Below are 17,452 nucleotides of genomic sequence, written 5' to 3'. Positions count from 1 at the left end.
CAAGGAAATTGATATTTTTAGCAAACCAAGGCATTGAACTAAGAGAAAGTAAGGATTTGTCATGAAAGTAATCATCGGTTGGTGTGATGTCAGATATCGAATCTGTTGTCACTCTTGACAAAAGATTCGCATCAACATTTTCGGTGTCTTTTTCATCCGTGATTTCTTCCTGAGAATAAGTCATTTGCAAATCATCAAACTCAGTATTACTCAAAGTAGATTCAAATTGATCACAAACTAATTCTTCAATAAGATCCACTTCTTGTAAATCATTATCATCTCTAGGTTGCTTGCAAATGTTGAAAATATTCATCTCCAATGTCATGTTCCCAAATGATAGCTTCATCAGTCCATTCCTACAATTAATCAATGCATTAGAAGTTGCAAGAAATGGACGTCCTAAAATAACAGGAAATGAATTGCATGCTTCAACAGGTTGTGTGTCCAAGACAATAAAATCCACAGGATAAATGAACTTTTCGACTTGTACTAACACATCTTCAACTATTCCTCTAGGCACTTTTACAGATCTATCGGCAAGTAAAAGAGTTACAGAAGTTGGTTTTAACTCACCTAGATTGAGACTTTGAAAAACTGAATATGGAAGTAAATTCACACTAGCTCCAAGATCAAGTAAGGCTCTTTCAATTTTATGTTCTCCAATAAAGCAAGAAATTGTAGGACAACCAGGGTCTTTATATTTCAAAGCATTATTGTTTTGAAGAATAGCACTTACTTGTTCGGCTAAAAAGGCTTTCTTTTTCACATTCAGTTTTCTCTTCACAGTGCACAAATCTTTCAAAAATTTAGCATAAGAAGGAACCTGTTTAATTGCATCCAACAAAGGTATATTGATCCTTACCTGTTTGAAGGTTTCAAAGATTTCAGAGTTGTGTTTGACTTTCCATTTAGTCATGGCATGAGGAAATGGAAGTGCAGACGGAGAATCAGTCTTTTCTTTGCAATGATCAGATTCAGGCCCTTCCTTACCCTTAGAGATTGATTCATCATCATTCTCACAAGGTTCAAGAATGGGTTCTTCAATAACCTTACCACTGCGAAGAGTGATGACTGATTTTACGTGATCCATGTGTTGGCTTCCCGAACTACTTGCATTCACATTGTATTGTCCCTAGGGATTTTGTTGTGGTTGAGATGGAAACTTACCTTTCTCTTGGAAACTGAGAGCAGATGTCAATTTTGCAAGAGTATCTTTAAAATCTGTCATGCTTTGAGCAAGTTGAGTGTTAATTGCCTCTTGCTTGTCCATAAATGCATGCAATGTTTCCTCAAGATTTCTTCTAGGAGGTGGAGCATAAGGAGGTGCATATCCATGAGAATTTTGGAAATTATGATGTGCTTGAAATGGTGGCTGTGAATTTTGAGCATTAATGTTCTCACTCTTCGAACTAAAATTTGGGTGGTTTCTCCAACCAGGGTTGTATGTTTGTGAATATGGGTTATGGTTGGGCCTTTGAAAACTGTTTAGTGCATGGGCTTGTTCATGGAGACATTCTTTAAAAGAAGGCAAGGTTGGACAGTCATTGGTTGAATGTTCGTTGGTTTCATAGATTTGACATGCAATGTCTTGAACAGATTTTAATTGACCACTCTTTTTCAATTCTAGCGCTTCGACTTTTTTAGCTAAAGATGCAAACTTGGCTTGGAGGTCATGATCTTCCCTAAGGTTGTACATACCCCGACTAGATGTATGAGGTTGGGTTTTACTTGGTGCCTCATAAGTTCCTGTGGTGTCCCAATTTTGTGCATTTTCAGCTAGCAAATCTAAGTACTCCATTGCTTCATTAGGGTCTTTATCCTCAAAAGTTCCATTGCACATCAATTCAACCATTTGCCTATCTCTAGGAGTTAACCCTTCATAAAAATGTGAAACTAATCTCCATGTTTCAAAACCATGATGGGGGCAAGTATTAAGTAAGTCTCGATACCTATCCCAACATTGATAAAATGTTTCTCCTGGTTTTTGAGAGAAAGTAATGATTTGTCTTTTGAAAGAGTTTGTTCTGTGGGACGGAAAAAACTTCTTTAAAAATTGTTGTTGCATTTCATCCCAAGCACGAATGGATCCAGGTCTCAAATTTTGTAGCCATATTTTAGCTTTATCTTTTAATGAAAAAGGAAAAAGCTTCAATCTAATGGTGTTCATGCTACAATTTGAGTCATTATACGTGTTGCAAACCTCCTCAAATTCTCTTAAATGCAAGTATGGATTTTCTAAATCTAAGCCATGAAAAGATGGTAAAAGTTGAATAATGCCTGTCTTAAAATTAAAATGAGATGCATCAGGAGGAAAAACTATGCATGAGGGTGCACTTGTTCTTGTGGGATTCATGTGGTCTCTAAGAGTTCTAACCCGAATATTCTCATTATTCTCGTTATGAAGGGATTGGTTATCTTCTTCGGCCATATTTTCTGAAAATGATGAGGATACCCTACAAAGTCTACCACTTAATGTACGTGACCACACTCTCATGCACATGTAAGAAGAGAATAAAATGGAGAAGAAAACAAAAGAAAGAGAAACAAAACAAAAGAAAGAAAGTTAGATATAAGAAAAGAGAAAAGAGAAAAGAGAAAATAAAATAAATACTATAATTTGTACAAGAATTTACCTCCCCGGCAACGGCGCCAAAAACTTGACACGACCAAAAGATTGATGTCTTTTCCCAAGTGCAGGAGTGTCGAAGTAATAAATAACCCGGCAAGACCGGGGTCGAACCACAGGGAGGTTAATTGTATAGATTATAGATAATAACACAAAAGTAACAATAACAACAACAACAACAATAACAACAATGATAGTAGTAGTAGTAATACTAATAATAGTAGTAGTAATAGTAGTAGTAAACACGACCAAAAGATTGATATCTTCTCCCAAGTGCAGGAGTGTCGAAGTAATAAATAACCCGGCAAGACCGGGGTCGAACCACAGGGAGGTTACTCGTATAAATTATAAGCAACAATAATACTACAACAATAGTAACAATAACAATAATAATAATAATAATAATAGTGATAATAATAATAGTGAAGAAGAAGAGGAAGAAGTTGATGAGAACTTTAAGATGAAAGATTAACGTAAAAATTAAACAATGATAACAACAAATGTCAAGGTTAGAGGATCCACTAATGGTACATCAAACAAGTATAGTATAAACTCTTATTATTCAACTGGAAACCACACACAAAGGAGGTTCCAATCGGATTATAAATTGTTAACATGATTACATTAGTTATCTTATTCGAATAATGCTAATACTTGTAAATGTTGTCAGGCATTCATGATTATAACTTATGTTAACAACAAATCAAGTTCCTTTCATAGCTCAGGTGTCGGTTATACCATACAGTATGGGCTATGAAAGTGCCAAGTATTTGTTGTACCAAGTGTTATACAACATAAATCTAGATTAACCATTTAACAAGCAAAGTATTAAAAGTGAACAAGATAGCAAATATAAAGCATGTTAGTATCCAACATTAAGGTCCATGTTAAGTGTATATTATACTTATTCTTACACCATTAGTGTACCCTTTTCACCTTGACATAATTAACTTAGCTACGCATAATGAAAGAAAGAAACATAAACAAAGAAGGAAAGGAAAAGAACAGCATAAGCAAGAGATTAATATAAGCAAAACTTAAGCATTACAAAATATAAAGAGAGAAAGCAAGAGCATGATCTTGATCTCAAAACCAAGATGCCTAAATACATGGCAAATGCCTCCTTTTATAGACCAAAATTCGGAACTATTGATTTGTTGACTAATTGATGAGTGGGTGGCCACATCTTGACTTGGTGACAATTCTTATCTTCTTGTCTGCCAAAAACATCATTGATGACGTCATAATTTGAACAAACTTGAATCATGAAAGTTCTAGGAAATGGTCTCATCTTTCCAGGGTAAACATTTGAGATCATTTGGACTTCTAGAACTCGAGATATAGACTGAACACTGAACAGTGTCTGGGCTGCAGGACAGATTCGGACTTCTTCGTTGTTGCTACAATTTGGACTTGAAAACGGCCTTTTTAAATCTTGGGCTCCACATGAAAGTTGTAGGCCTATGTCTTATCTTTCCATCCATATAAAATGGACCTAAATCCAAGATCGACAGCTCCAGATATGACCCAATTACCGAACAGTGTTCCAGTTTGGACTGCACCAGCATCTCTTTTCTAAGTTTGGCCATCTCTTTGTCCTTTCAATTTCAGTACTTCAACTCATCAATCAATTCTTTCATTTATGTGATAGGCCTGCATTTAAGATGAACATTTACCATAAATTAAAGGTATCTTATATAATTAGATATGTTATTATAAAACATGCTTTAGTTAAGGAGTTATTGATACTTTAAGTGCAAAATGATGATATAAAAACTTGATAAAAATGCACTTTTAAGTACTAATCACACCCCCCAACCAGCTTATTACTAGTCCCTAGTGATTAAGGCGTTAAAATAGAAAAAAAATTTGCAAATTCCACAAAGCAAGGCATTCATCATTCAACTTCCATTAATCTATTCAGATAAACAAACTCTCATTAAATTTTGTATATCTGCTCAATATCTCTTAAACAAAATATTAATAAACCTTCCTTGTTATGTGCTCAATGTCTGAAACATAGATGATGGGGCTTTTATTGGAAGAAAACAATATTTTGTTCTAATGTTTAAGGTTAACTTCCTTGGGTTGGGATTATTTTATTTTATTTTATTTTACTCTTTTTTTTTCTTTTTCTTTTTTTTAAAAAAATCTATACATATAACTTAAAACACAATGCATCTTTAACCCATGTAACGAGCTTTCGGCTAATGACTCCCAGACCAGTTGATCTTAGGGCATTAGGTGTTGAGACACCCCTACGAGCTTAGTAACTCGGGTTGCAGATACTGATACGTAGATAGTGCAATGTTTGATTCCCTTAAGCTTTTCTCCTTAACCCATGTAATAAGCTTTGGGCCAATAGCTCCCAAGTCAGTTGACTTTAGGGTATTAGGTGTTAAAACACCCCTTCGGGCTTAATTGCTTAGGTTAGGGAGGCTACGAAACCAAACTTATCTACGTTCTTATTATCATCATTTTTTTTTCCTTTTTTTTTCTTCTCTTTTTTTCTTCTTTTTTTTTTTTTTTTGCAAATTATAGACTATCCCCATCCCTTAGTTGTTACCTTTAACAAAAGAACATAAATAATGTAAAGCTGGCAAACAGGGTCTTTTTTAGTCAGATTCCCAAGACTAAGTTGATCATGTTCTTTATGGAATTGTGGCCATAAATCATGAATAGCACGATGCACATCTCCACTAGGATGCGTCTCAAGGGTTAATAGAAGATTATCTAAAGACCCCTTACTCAGGCCATCCTTAATGAATTGTATTTTATCTTCACGGTTTATAGATACCATTCTTAAAGAACGACATGTTGCATTGCAAGTCCATCTGATAATCGGACCTTTGCTTCAATCAGCCAGCGAATATCTTCAGGAATTCCATGATTCATTAACAACTTCAATCTTGCACAACTAGCACGGTAAATTTTTGTAATCGCATTCTGAGGCAGAGCGGGAAAGTACTTTTTCAATTTTTCAAGAATGGTGTCCATTTTGAAATGAGAATTGGAGAAGAGATTCAAACAAAAGAGAAAGAGCAAAGAATTGCACAAATATATACAGATATCAGCTATTATGGGAAACTGAAAGAACCGACTTAAGTTACGGAGTACCGTTATCCGCCATTTGACCGGGATGAGAGACTAGCAAAACAAGAGTCACACCAAAAGGAAACACAAAAACAATGTGAGAAAAACAAAATAATCAACCTTTATCTACAGGATCATTCAAACCAATGGATTCATTTTCACTAGGAAAATTATCAAAGTAAGTTTTCAAACGATGTCCATTTCTCTTAGAAACATTGTCATTCTTTGGATTCTCAATATCAAAGGCCCCATAAGGATACACATGTTTCTCAATAAATGGACCGCTCCATCTTGATCTTAACTTTCCAGGAAATAAATGGAGTCGAGAATTATAAAGCAAAACTTTTTGACCAGTATCAACTTTTTGACAATTTTCACAAGTTTTGCAGAATGCATGTGTGTCCTTGAACATGGTGGGCCAATAAAATCCATTTTGAAAGATTTTCGCTATGGTCTTTTTTGACGAGAAATGACTCCCACATGCTTCAGAATGACAAAATTTAATGACACTACTTACCTCATTGTCCGCAATGCATCTTTGAAATATTTGATCAGGACAATGTTTGAATAAGTTAGGGTCATCCCAATAAAATTTCTTCACTTCGTTCAAAAACTTACCTTTGTCTTCGGTACTCCAATGAGTTGGCAAGTCTCCTGAGGCAAGGAAATTGATATTTTTAGCAAACCAAGGTATTGAACTAAGAGAAAGTAAGGATTTGTCAGGAAAGTAATCATCGGTTTGTGTGATGTCAGATATCGAATCTGTTGTCACTCTTGACAAAAGATTCGCATCAACATTTTCAATGCCTTTTTCATCCGTGATTTCTTCCTGAGAATAAGTCATTTGCAAATCTTCAAATTCATCAAACTCAGTATTACTCAAAGTAGATTCAAGTTGATCACAAACTAATTCTTCAATAAGATCTACTTCTTGTAAATCATTATCATCTCTAGGTTGCTTGCAAATGTTGAAAATATTCATCTCCAATGTCATGTTCCCAAATGATAGCTTCATCAGTCCATTCCTACAATTAATCAATGCATTAGAAGTTGCAAGAAATGGACGTCCTAAAATAACAGGAAATGAATTGCATGCTTCAACAGGTTGTGTGTCCAAGACAATAAAATCCACAGGATAAATGAACTTTTCGACTTGTACTAACACATCTTCAACTATTCCTCTAGGCACTTTTACAGATCTATCGGCAAGTAAAAGAGTTACAGAAGTTGGTTTTAACTCACCTAGATTGAGACTTTGAAAAACTGAATATGGAAGTAAATTCACACTAGCTCCAAGATCAAGTAAGGCTCTTTCAATTTTATGTTCTCCAATAAAGCAAGAAATTGTAGGACAACCAGGGTCTTTATATTTCAAAGCATTATTGTTTTGAAGAATAGCACTTACTTGTTCGGCTAAAAAGGCTTTCTTTTTCACATTCAGTTTTCCCTTCACAGTGCACAGATCTTTCAAAAATTTAGCATAAGAAGGAACCTGTTTGATAGCATCCAGCAAAGGTATATTGATCCTTACCTGTTTGAAAGTTTCAAAGATTTCAGAGTTGTGATTGACTTTCCTTTGTTTGGTCATGGCATGAGGAAATGGAAGTGCTGGCGGAGAATCAGTCTTTTCTTTGCAATGATCAGATTCAACCCCTTCCTTACCCTCAGAGATTGATTCATCATCATTCTCATAAGGTTCAAGAATGGGTTTTTCAATAACCTTACCACTGCGAAGAGTGATGACTGATTTTACGTGATCCATGTGTTGGCTTCCAGAACTACTTGCATTTACATTGTATTGCCCCTTGGGATTTTGTTGTGGTTGAGATGGAAACTTACCTTTCTCTTGGAAACTGAGAGAAAATGTGAACTTTGCAAGAGTATCTTTAAAATCTGTCATGCTTTGAGCAAGTTGAGTGTTAATTGCCTCTTGCTTTTCCATAAATGCATGCAATGTTTCCTCAAGATTTCTTCTAGGAGGTGGAGCATAAGGAGGTGCATATCCATGAGAATTTTGGAAATTATGATGTGCTTGAAACGATGGTTGTGAAGTTTGAGCATTATTGTTCTCACTCTTCCAACTGAAATTTGGATGATTTCTCCAACCAGTGTTCTATGTTTGCGAATATGGGTTATGATTGGGCCTTTGAAAACTGTTTAATGCATGGGCTTGTTCATGGAGACATTCTTTAAAAGAAGGTAAGGTTGGACAGTCATTGGTTGAATGTTCGTTGGTTTCACAGATTTGACATGCAATGTCTTGAACAGATTTTTGTTGACCACTCTATTTTAATTCTAGTGCCTCAACCTTTCTAGCTAAAGATGCAAACTTGGCTTGGAGGTCATGATCTTCCCTAAGATTGTACATACCTCCACTAGATGTATGAGGTTGGGTTTTACTTGGTGCCTCATAAGTACCTGTGGTGTCCCAATTTTGCGCATTTTCAGCTAGCAAGTCTAGGTATTTCATTGCTTCATTAGGGTCTTTATCCTCAAAAGTTCCATTGCACATCAATTCAACCATTTGCCTATCTCTAGGAGTTAACCCTTCATAAAAATGTGAAACTAATCTCCATGTTTCAAAACCATGATGGGGGCAAGTATTAAGTAAGTCTCGATACCTATCCCAACATTGATAAAATGTTTCTCCTGGTTTTTGAGAAAAAGTAATGATTTCTCTTTTGAAAGAGTTTGTTCTGTGGGATGGAAAAAACTTCTTTAAAAATTGTTCTTGTATTTCATCCCAAGCACGAATGGATCCAGGTCTCAAATTTTGTAGCCATGTTTTAGCTTTATCTTTTAATGAAAAAGGAAAAAGCTTTAATCTAATGGTGTACATGCTACAATTTGAGTCATTATACGTGTTGCAAACCTCCTCAAATTCCCTTAAATGCAAGTATGGATTTTCTAAATCTAAGCCATGAAAAGATGGTAAAAGTTGAATAATGCCTGTCTTAAAATTAAAATGAGATGCATCAGGAGGAAAAACTATGCATGAGGGTGCACTTGTTCTTGTGGGATTCATGTGGTCTCTAAGTGTTCTAACCCGAATATTCTCATTATTTTCATTATGAAGCGATTGGTTATCTTCTTCAGCCATATTTTCTGAAAATGATGAGGATACCCTACAAAGTCTACCACTTAATGTACGTGACCACACTCTCATGCACGTGTAAGAAGAGAATAAAAGGAAGAAGAAAACAAAAGAAAGAGAAACAAAACAAAGGAAACAAAGTTAGATACAAGAAAAGAGAAAAGATAAAAGAACAAATAAAACAAATACTATAATTTGTACAAGAATTTACCTCCCCGGCAACGGCACCACAAACTTGACACGACCAAAAGATTGATGTCTTTTCCCAAGTGCAGGAGTGTCGAAGTAATAAATAACCCGGCAAGACCGGGGTCGAACCACAGGGAGGTTAATTGTATAAATTATAGATAATAACACAAAAGTAACAACAACAACAACAACAACAACAATAATAGTGATAATAATAATAGTGAAGAAGAAGAGGAAGAAGTTGATGAGAACTTTTGAGATGGAAGATAAACGTAAGGATTAAACAATGATAACAACAAATGTCAAGGTTAGAGGATCCACTAATGGTATTTCAAACAAGTATAATATAAACCCTTATTATTCAATTGGAAACCACACACAAGGAGGTTCCAATCAGATTATAAATTGTTAACATGATTACATTAGCTATCTTATTCGAATAATGTTAATACTTGTAAATATTTTCAGGCATTCATGATTATAACTTATGTTAACAACAAATCAAGTTCCTTTCATAGCTTAGGTGTCGGTTATACCATACAGTATGGGCTATGAAAGTGCCAAGTATTTGTTGTACCAAGTGTTATACAACATAAATCTAGATTAACCATTTAACAAGCAAAGTATTAAAAGTGAACAAGATAACAAATATAAAGCATGTTAGTATCCAACATTAAGGTCCATGTTAAGTTTATATTATACTTATTCTTACACCATTAGTGTACCCTTTTCACCTTGTGATGCAACCATATTATTCAATAGTTTCACCCACATTTAACTAGTGTTTTGCCTATGTTTTATATATAAAATGCCTTGATATTCTTTGTTTTATGTTTTGAAGGCACTTTTGGATGAAAGATGCAAAAAGGAGTAAATTGGAGATAATTGGCAGATTTGACCTTCAGTCGATGTTTTGTGCAGAGCGTGAGCTCTAGAGGTTGAAATGAAGTGATTCCAGTGGAATTAAAAAGGTAACATCCATACCTTTCTGGACATCTAAGGCAAGAAAATAAAATAAGGAAGAGCATGGAAATCGCAGCCTTCAAAGTCAAATCTCGCAATCTGCCAGTGTTGACCTTTGGCCATTCCAACTTGAATATCTGGAGCTACAGAAGTCCAATTGATGCAAACTCAATTTTGTTGGATTCATGACTCAAAGTTATATAAACGCTCAAAATTGCAGCCAAAAACGATGTCATATGAGGGAGATATGATTTTTCAAAGATGACATCTGAATTCTGCCAGCAAACAGGTTTCGTGAAGAAACGAGTCCAAATGACATTCCGAAGCATTTAAACCGATATCCAAGTTTTTATTTCAGCAATTTAGCTCCTCTAAATCAAAGCTTGAAGATTTCATGCAAGGCTATTTCTCCTTTTTAGGAAAATAGTTATTGAAGTACTTAAATGTAAACAGTCTACTTAATGGAGGACTATTTTGTAAAATAGAGACCTAGGGTTTCCTAGGATATAAAAAGAATGAGAGAAGAGAAGGGGAGCAGCCAGCCAAGGAGAGAAAAACGCCCCCTTCCTCTAAGAAACCCTAAATTATGCATTCTTTCTTCTTTTTGATTAGTTGTTCAACAAACATGCAAGGCTAAACACTTTTTCTTGGTTGCAAGGACACGGAAACCTTCGGATTTCAAGAACTGTGAGATTTATTTTACCTTTTCTTTTTAGTTTATATGATGAATATGTTTGTTCTCCTATGCTTATTTTTCCTATGATTGTTTATTTTAATTGCTAGAGCGGACTCTAAGTTATTATTGTAGACAATCTATTGTTAAGTTTGATATCAAAACCGGAGTTGTGGTATATGAACTTGTGAAGCAACTGAGTTTAATAATTGTGGCGGATCTACGTTATTAATCTTAGGGAGAACATTCAATCAAATCAAACATAGACTGCGGACAGTTATGTTTTCTTGATTAATCAACTTATCTAGTTCTTAAGGCTGCCATTGAATTAAATTACTAGTGCGGACACTGTGGTTGTTTGATGGTTAGGGCTAGTTATACGGCGGATCCGTTAACTAACCAATGTTAAGAAGAGATAAATATTCAGAATATAAATTGATGTTTCGTTTCCATGATCAGTTCTGATTTCTGTAGGTGGATGTGTGCTTGTGACCAAGGTTTGTTCTCTTGATAATTTTCTGATTTTATTAAATTTAGTTTGATAGTTTTCTGTTTTCTTTTGCTTTAGCCTAGATAACGTCCAAACCCCCCCAAATTACATATCATCTAGCATAAAAATCTAACTTGAATCTTCCTCGTGGGATCGACCCCTTGCTTGCTCTATACTATCTTGTGTGTTGTGTTTGAAGCTAGGGTAATTAATTTGTGCGACCGCGACATCGCAACAAATTTTGGCGCCGTTGCCGGGGAAGTAATTTTAGTTGATTCTTGTGCTATTATTTTTATTTGCTGTGATTGTTATTTCTTTTTCTGAAAAAAAAAAAAAAAAAACAGAATTTGTGTTTGCTGCGGTACTGTTCATTACGGCAGCGGTACTGTTCAAAACAGATTTTTTGGTGGAATTAGGTATCGGCCATTTGTTTTCTGAAGGGAAACGACGTTCTAAACAGGACTAGTGGTAAACCACTAGCCCCACACTATCGAGGCCAAATTCCGCTGTTTTCTAGGGTTTTTAGGCAGTTTTTGTTTTCTACCGTAGGTTGCTTGCAAATGTTGAAAATATTCATCTCCAATGTCATGTTCCCAAATGATAGCTTCATCAGTCCATTCCTACAATTAATCAATGCATTAGAAGTTGCAAGAAATGGACGTCCTAAAATAACAGGAAATGAATTGCATGCTTCAACAGGTTGTGTGTCCAAGACAATAAAATCCACAGGATAAATGAACTTTTCGACTTGTACTAACACATCTTCAACTATTCCTCTAGGCACTTTTACAGATCTATCGGCAAGTAAAAGAGTTACAGAAGTTGGTTTTAACTCACCTAGATTGAGACTTTGAAAAACTGAATATGGAAGTAAATTCACACTAGCTCCAAGATCAAGTAAGGCTCTTTCAATTTTATGTTCTCCAATAAAGCAAGAAATTGTAGGACAACCAGGGTCTTTATATTTCAAAGCATTATTGTTTTGAAGAATAGCACTTACTTGTTCGGCTAAAAAGGCTTTCTTTTTCACATTCAGTTTTCCCTTCACAGTGCACAGATCTTTCAAAAATTTAGCATAAGAAGGAACCTGTTTGATAGCATCCAGCAAAGGTATATTGATCCTTACCTGTTTGAAAGTTTCAAAGATTTCAGAGTTGTGATTGACTTTCCTTTGTTTGGTCATGGCATGAGGAAATGGAAGTGCTGGCGGAGAATCAGTCTTTTCTTTGCAATGATCAGATTCAACCCCTTCCTTACCCTCAGAGATTGATTCATCATCATTCTCATAAGGTTCAAGAATGGGTTTTTCAATAACCTTACCACTGCGAAGAGTGATGACTGATTTTACGTGATCCATGTGTTGGCTTCCAGAACTACTTGCATTTACATTGTATTGCCCCTTGGGATTTTGTTGTGGTTGAGATGGAAACTTACCTTTCTCTTGGAAACTGAGAGAAAATGTGAACTTTGCAAGAGTATCTTTAAAATCTGTCATGCTTTGAGCAAGTTGAGTGTTAATTGCCTCTTGCTTTTCCATAAATGCATGCAATGTTTCCTCAAGATTTCTTCTAGGAGGTGGAGCATAAGGAGGTGCATATCCATGAGAATTTTGGAAATTATGATGTGCTTGAAACGATGGTTGTGAAGTTTGAGCATTATTGTTCTCACTCTTCCAACTGAAATTTGGATGATTTCTCCAACCAGTGTTCTATGTTTGCGAATATGGGTTATGATTGGGCCTTTGAAAACTGTTTAATGCATGGGCTTGTTCATGGAGACATTCTTTAAAAGAAGGTAAGGTTGGACAGTCATTGGTTGAATGTTCGTTGGTTTCACAGATTTGACATGCAATGTCTTGAACAGATTTTTGTTGACCACTCTATTTTAATTCTAGTGCCTCAACCTTTCTAGCTAAAGATGCAAACTTGGCTTGGAGGTCATGATCTTCCCTAAGATTGTACATACCTCCACTAGATGTATGAGGTTGGGTTTTACTTGGTGCCTCATAAGTACCTGTGGTGTCCCAATTTTGCGCATTTTCAGCTAGCAAGTCTAGGTATTTCATTGCTTCATTAGGGTCTTTATCCTCAAAAGTTCCATTGCACATCAATTCAACCATTTGCCTATCTCTAGGAGTTAACCCTTCATAAAAATGTGAAACTAATCTCCATGTTTCAAAACCATGATGGGGGCAAGTATTAAGTAAGTCTCGATACCTATCCCAACATTGATAAAATGTTTCTCCTGGTTTTTGAGAAAAAGTAATGATTTCTCTTTTGAAAGAGTTTGTTCTGTGGGATGGAAAAAACTTCTTTAAAAATTGTTCTTGTATTTCATCCCAAGCACGAATGGATCCAGGTCTCAAATTTTGTAGCCATGTTTTAGCTTTATCTTTTAATGAAAAAGGAAAAAGCTTTAATCTAATGGTGTACATGCTACAATTTGAGTCATTATACGTGTTGCAAACCTCCTCAAATTCCCTTAAATGCAAGTATGGATTTTCTAAATCTAAGCCATGAAAAGATGGTAAAAGTTGAATAATGCCTGTCTTAAAATTAAAATGAGATGCATCAGGAGGAAAAACTATGCATGAGGGTGCACTTGTTCTTGTGGGATTCATGTGGTCTCTAAGTGTTCTAACCCGAATATTCTCATTATTTTCATTATGAAGCGATTGGTTATCTTCTTCAGCCATATTTTCTGAAAATGATGAGGATACCCTACAAAGTCTACCACTTAATGTACGTGACCACACTCTCATGCACGTGTAAGAAGAGAATAAAAGGAAGAAGAAAACAAAAGAAAGAGAAACAAAACAAAGGAAACAAAGTTAGATACAAGAAAAGAGAAAAGATAAAAGAACAAATAAAACAAATACTATAATTTGTACAAGAATTTACCTCCCCGGCAACGGCACCACAAACTTGACACGACCAAAAGATTGATGTCTTTTCCCAAGTGCAGGAGTGTCGAAGTAATAAATAACCCGGCAAGACCGGGGTCGAACCACAGGGAGGTTAATTGTATAAATTATAGATAATAACACAAAAGTAACAACAACAACAACAACAACAACAATAATAGTGATAATAATAATAGTGAAGAAGAAGAGGAAGAAGTTGATGAGAACTTTTGAGATGGAAGATAAACGTAAGGATTAAACAATGATAACAACAAATGTCAAGGTTAGAGGATCCACTAATGGTATTTCAAACAAGTATAATATAAACCCTTATTATTCAATTGGAAACCACACACAAGGAGGTTCCAATCAGATTATAAATTGTTAACATGATTACATTAGCTATCTTATTCGAATAATGTTAATACTTGTAAATATTTTCAGGCATTCATGATTATAACTTATGTTAACAACAAATCAAGTTCCTTTCATAGCTTAGGTGTCGGTTATACCATACAGTATGGGCTATGAAAGTGCCAAGTATTTGTTGTACCAAGTGTTATACAACATAAATCTAGATTAACCATTTAACAAGCAAAGTATTAAAAGTGAACAAGATAACAAATATAAAGCATGTTAGTATCCAACATTAAGGTCCATGTTAAGTTTATATTATACTTATTCTTACACCATTAGTGTACCCTTTTCACCTTGACATAATTAACTTAGCTAGACATAATGAAAGAAAGAAACATAAATAAACAAGGAAAGGAAATGAAAAGCATAAGCAAGAGATTAATATAAGCAAAACTTAAGCATTACAAAATATAAAGAGAGAGCAAGAGCATGATCTTGATCTAAAAACCAAGATGCCTAAATACATGGCAAATGCCTCTTTTTATAGGCCAAAATTCAGAACTATTGATTTGTTGACTAATTGATGAGTGGGTGGCCACATCTTGACTTGGTGACAATTCTTATCTTCTTGTCTGCCAAAAACGTCATTGATGACGTCATAATTTGAACAAACATGAATCATGAAAGTTCTAGGAAATTGTCTCATCCTTCCAGGGTAAAAATTTGAGATCATATGAACTTCTATAACTCGAGATATATGCTGAACACTGAACAGTGTCTGGGCTGCAGGACAGATTCGGACTTCTTCTTTGTTGCTACAATTTAGACTTGAAAACGGCCTTGTTAAATCTTGGGCTCCACAGAAAAGTTGTAGGACTATGTCTTATCTTTCCATCCATATATAATGGACCTAAATCCAAGATCTACAGCTCCAGATATGACCCAATTACCGAACTGTGTTCCACTTTGGACTGCACCAGCATCTCTTTTCTAAGTTTGACCATCTCTTTGTCCTTTCAATTTCAGTACTTCAACTCATCAATCAATTCTTTCATTTATGTGATAGGCCTGCATTTAAGATTAACATTTACCATAAATTAAAGGTATCTTCTGTAATTAGATATGTTATTATAAAACATGCTTTAGTTAAGGAGTTATTGATACTTCAAGTGCAAAATGATGATATAAAACCTTGATAAAAATGCACTTTTAAGTACTAATCACACCCCCCAACCAGCTTATTACTAATCCTTAGTAATTAAGGCGTTAAAATAGAAAAAAAATTTGCAAATTCCACAAAGCAAGGCATTCATCATTCAACTTCCATTAATCTATCCAGATAAACAAACTCTCATTAAATTTTATTTATCTGCTCAATACCTCTTAAACAAAATATTAATAAACCTTCCTTGTTATGTGCTCAATGTATGAAACATAGATGATGGGGCTTTTATTGGAAGAAAACAATATTTTGTTCTAATGTTTAAGGTTAACTTCCTTGGGTTGGGATTATTTTATTTTATTTTACTCTCTCTTTTTTTTTAAATATCTATACATATACCTTAAAACACAATGCATCTTTAACCCATGTAACGAGCTTTCGTCTAATGACTCCCAGACCAGTTGATCTTAGGGCATTAGGTGTTGAGACACCCCTACGAGCTTAGTAACTCGGGTTGCAGATACTGATACGTAGATAGTGCAATGTTTGATTCCTTTAAGCTTTTCTCCTTAACCCATGTAACAAGCTTTGGGCCAATAGCTCCCAAGTCAGTTGACTTTAGGGTATTAGGTGTTAAAATACCCCTTCGGGCTTAATTGCTTAGGTTAGGGAGGCTACGAAATCAAACTTATCTACGTTTTTATTTTCATCATTTTCTTTTTCTTTTTTTTTCTTTGTTTTTTGCAAATTATAGACTATCCTGTTGCGATGTCGCGGTCGCACAAATTAATTACCCTAGCTTCAAACACAACACACAAGATAGTATAGAGCAAGCAAGGGGTCGATCCCACGAGGAAGATTCAAGTCAGATTTTTATGCTAGATGATATGCAATTTTGGGGGGGGGGGGGGTTGGACGTTATCTAGGCTAAAGCAAAAGAAAACAGAAAACTATCAAACTAAATTTAATAAAATCAGAAAATTATCAAGAGAACAAACCTTGGTCACAAGCACACATCCACCTACAGAAATCAGAACTGATCATGGAAACGAAACATCAATTTATATTCTGAATATTTATCTCTTCTTAACATTGGTTAGTTAACGGATCCGCCGTATAACTAGCCCTAACCATCAAACAACCACAGTGTCCGCACTAGTAATTTAATTCAATGGCAGCCTTAAGAACTAGATAAGTTGATTAATCAAGAAAACATAACTGTCCGCAGTCTATGTTTGATTTGATTGAATGTTCTCCCTAAGATTAATAACGTAGATCCGCCACAATTATTAAACTCAGTTGCTTCACAAGTTCATATACCACAACTCCGGTTTTGATATCAAACTTAACAATAGATTGTCTACAATAATAACTTAGAGTCCGCTCTAGCAATTAAAATAAACAATCATAGGAAAAATAAGCATAGGAGAACAAACATATTCATCATATAAACTGAAAAGAAAAGGTAAAATAAATCTCACAGTTCTTGAAATCCGAAGGTTTCCGTGTCCTTGCAACCAAGAAAAAGTGTTTAGCCTTGCATGTTTGTTGAACAACTAATCAAAAAGAAGAAAGAATGCATAATTTAGGGTTTCTTAGAGGAAGGGGGCGTTTTTCTCTCCTTGGCTGGCTGCTCCCCTTCTCTTCTCTCATTCTTTTTATATCCTAGGAAACCCTAGGTCTCTATTTTACAAAATAGTCCTCCATTAAGTAGACTGTTTACATTTAAGTACTTCAATAACTATTTTCCTAAAAAGGAGAAATAGCCTTGCATGAAATCTTCAAGCTTTGATTTAAAGGAGCTAAATTGCTGAAATAAAAACTTGGATATCGGTTTAAATGCTTCGGAATATCATTTGGACTCGTTTCTTCACGAAACCTGTTTGCTGGTAGAATTCAGATG

General features: G+C 35.1%; 2 pseudogenes; both read left to right on the top strand.

The window, feature by feature from the left end:
• The first annotated feature begins 8,301 nt into the window (after positions 1–8,301).
• Positions 8,302–8,412, top strand: LOC133684370 (small nucleolar RNA R71; annotated as a pseudogene).
• A 4,893-nt stretch (positions 8,413–13,305) lies between these two features.
• Positions 13,306–13,416, top strand: LOC133684369 (small nucleolar RNA R71; annotated as a pseudogene).
• The last annotated feature ends 4,036 nt before the right edge of the window (positions 13,417–17,452 follow it).

This window comes from Populus nigra, chromosome 2 (assembly GCF_951802175.1).
Source record: "Populus nigra chromosome 2, ddPopNigr1.1, whole genome shotgun sequence".
Taxonomy (NCBI): domain Eukaryota; kingdom Viridiplantae; phylum Streptophyta; class Magnoliopsida; order Malpighiales; family Salicaceae; genus Populus; species Populus nigra.
Note: the sequence above shows the minus strand (reverse complement) of the source record. Positions and strands in the feature narration are given on the sequence as shown.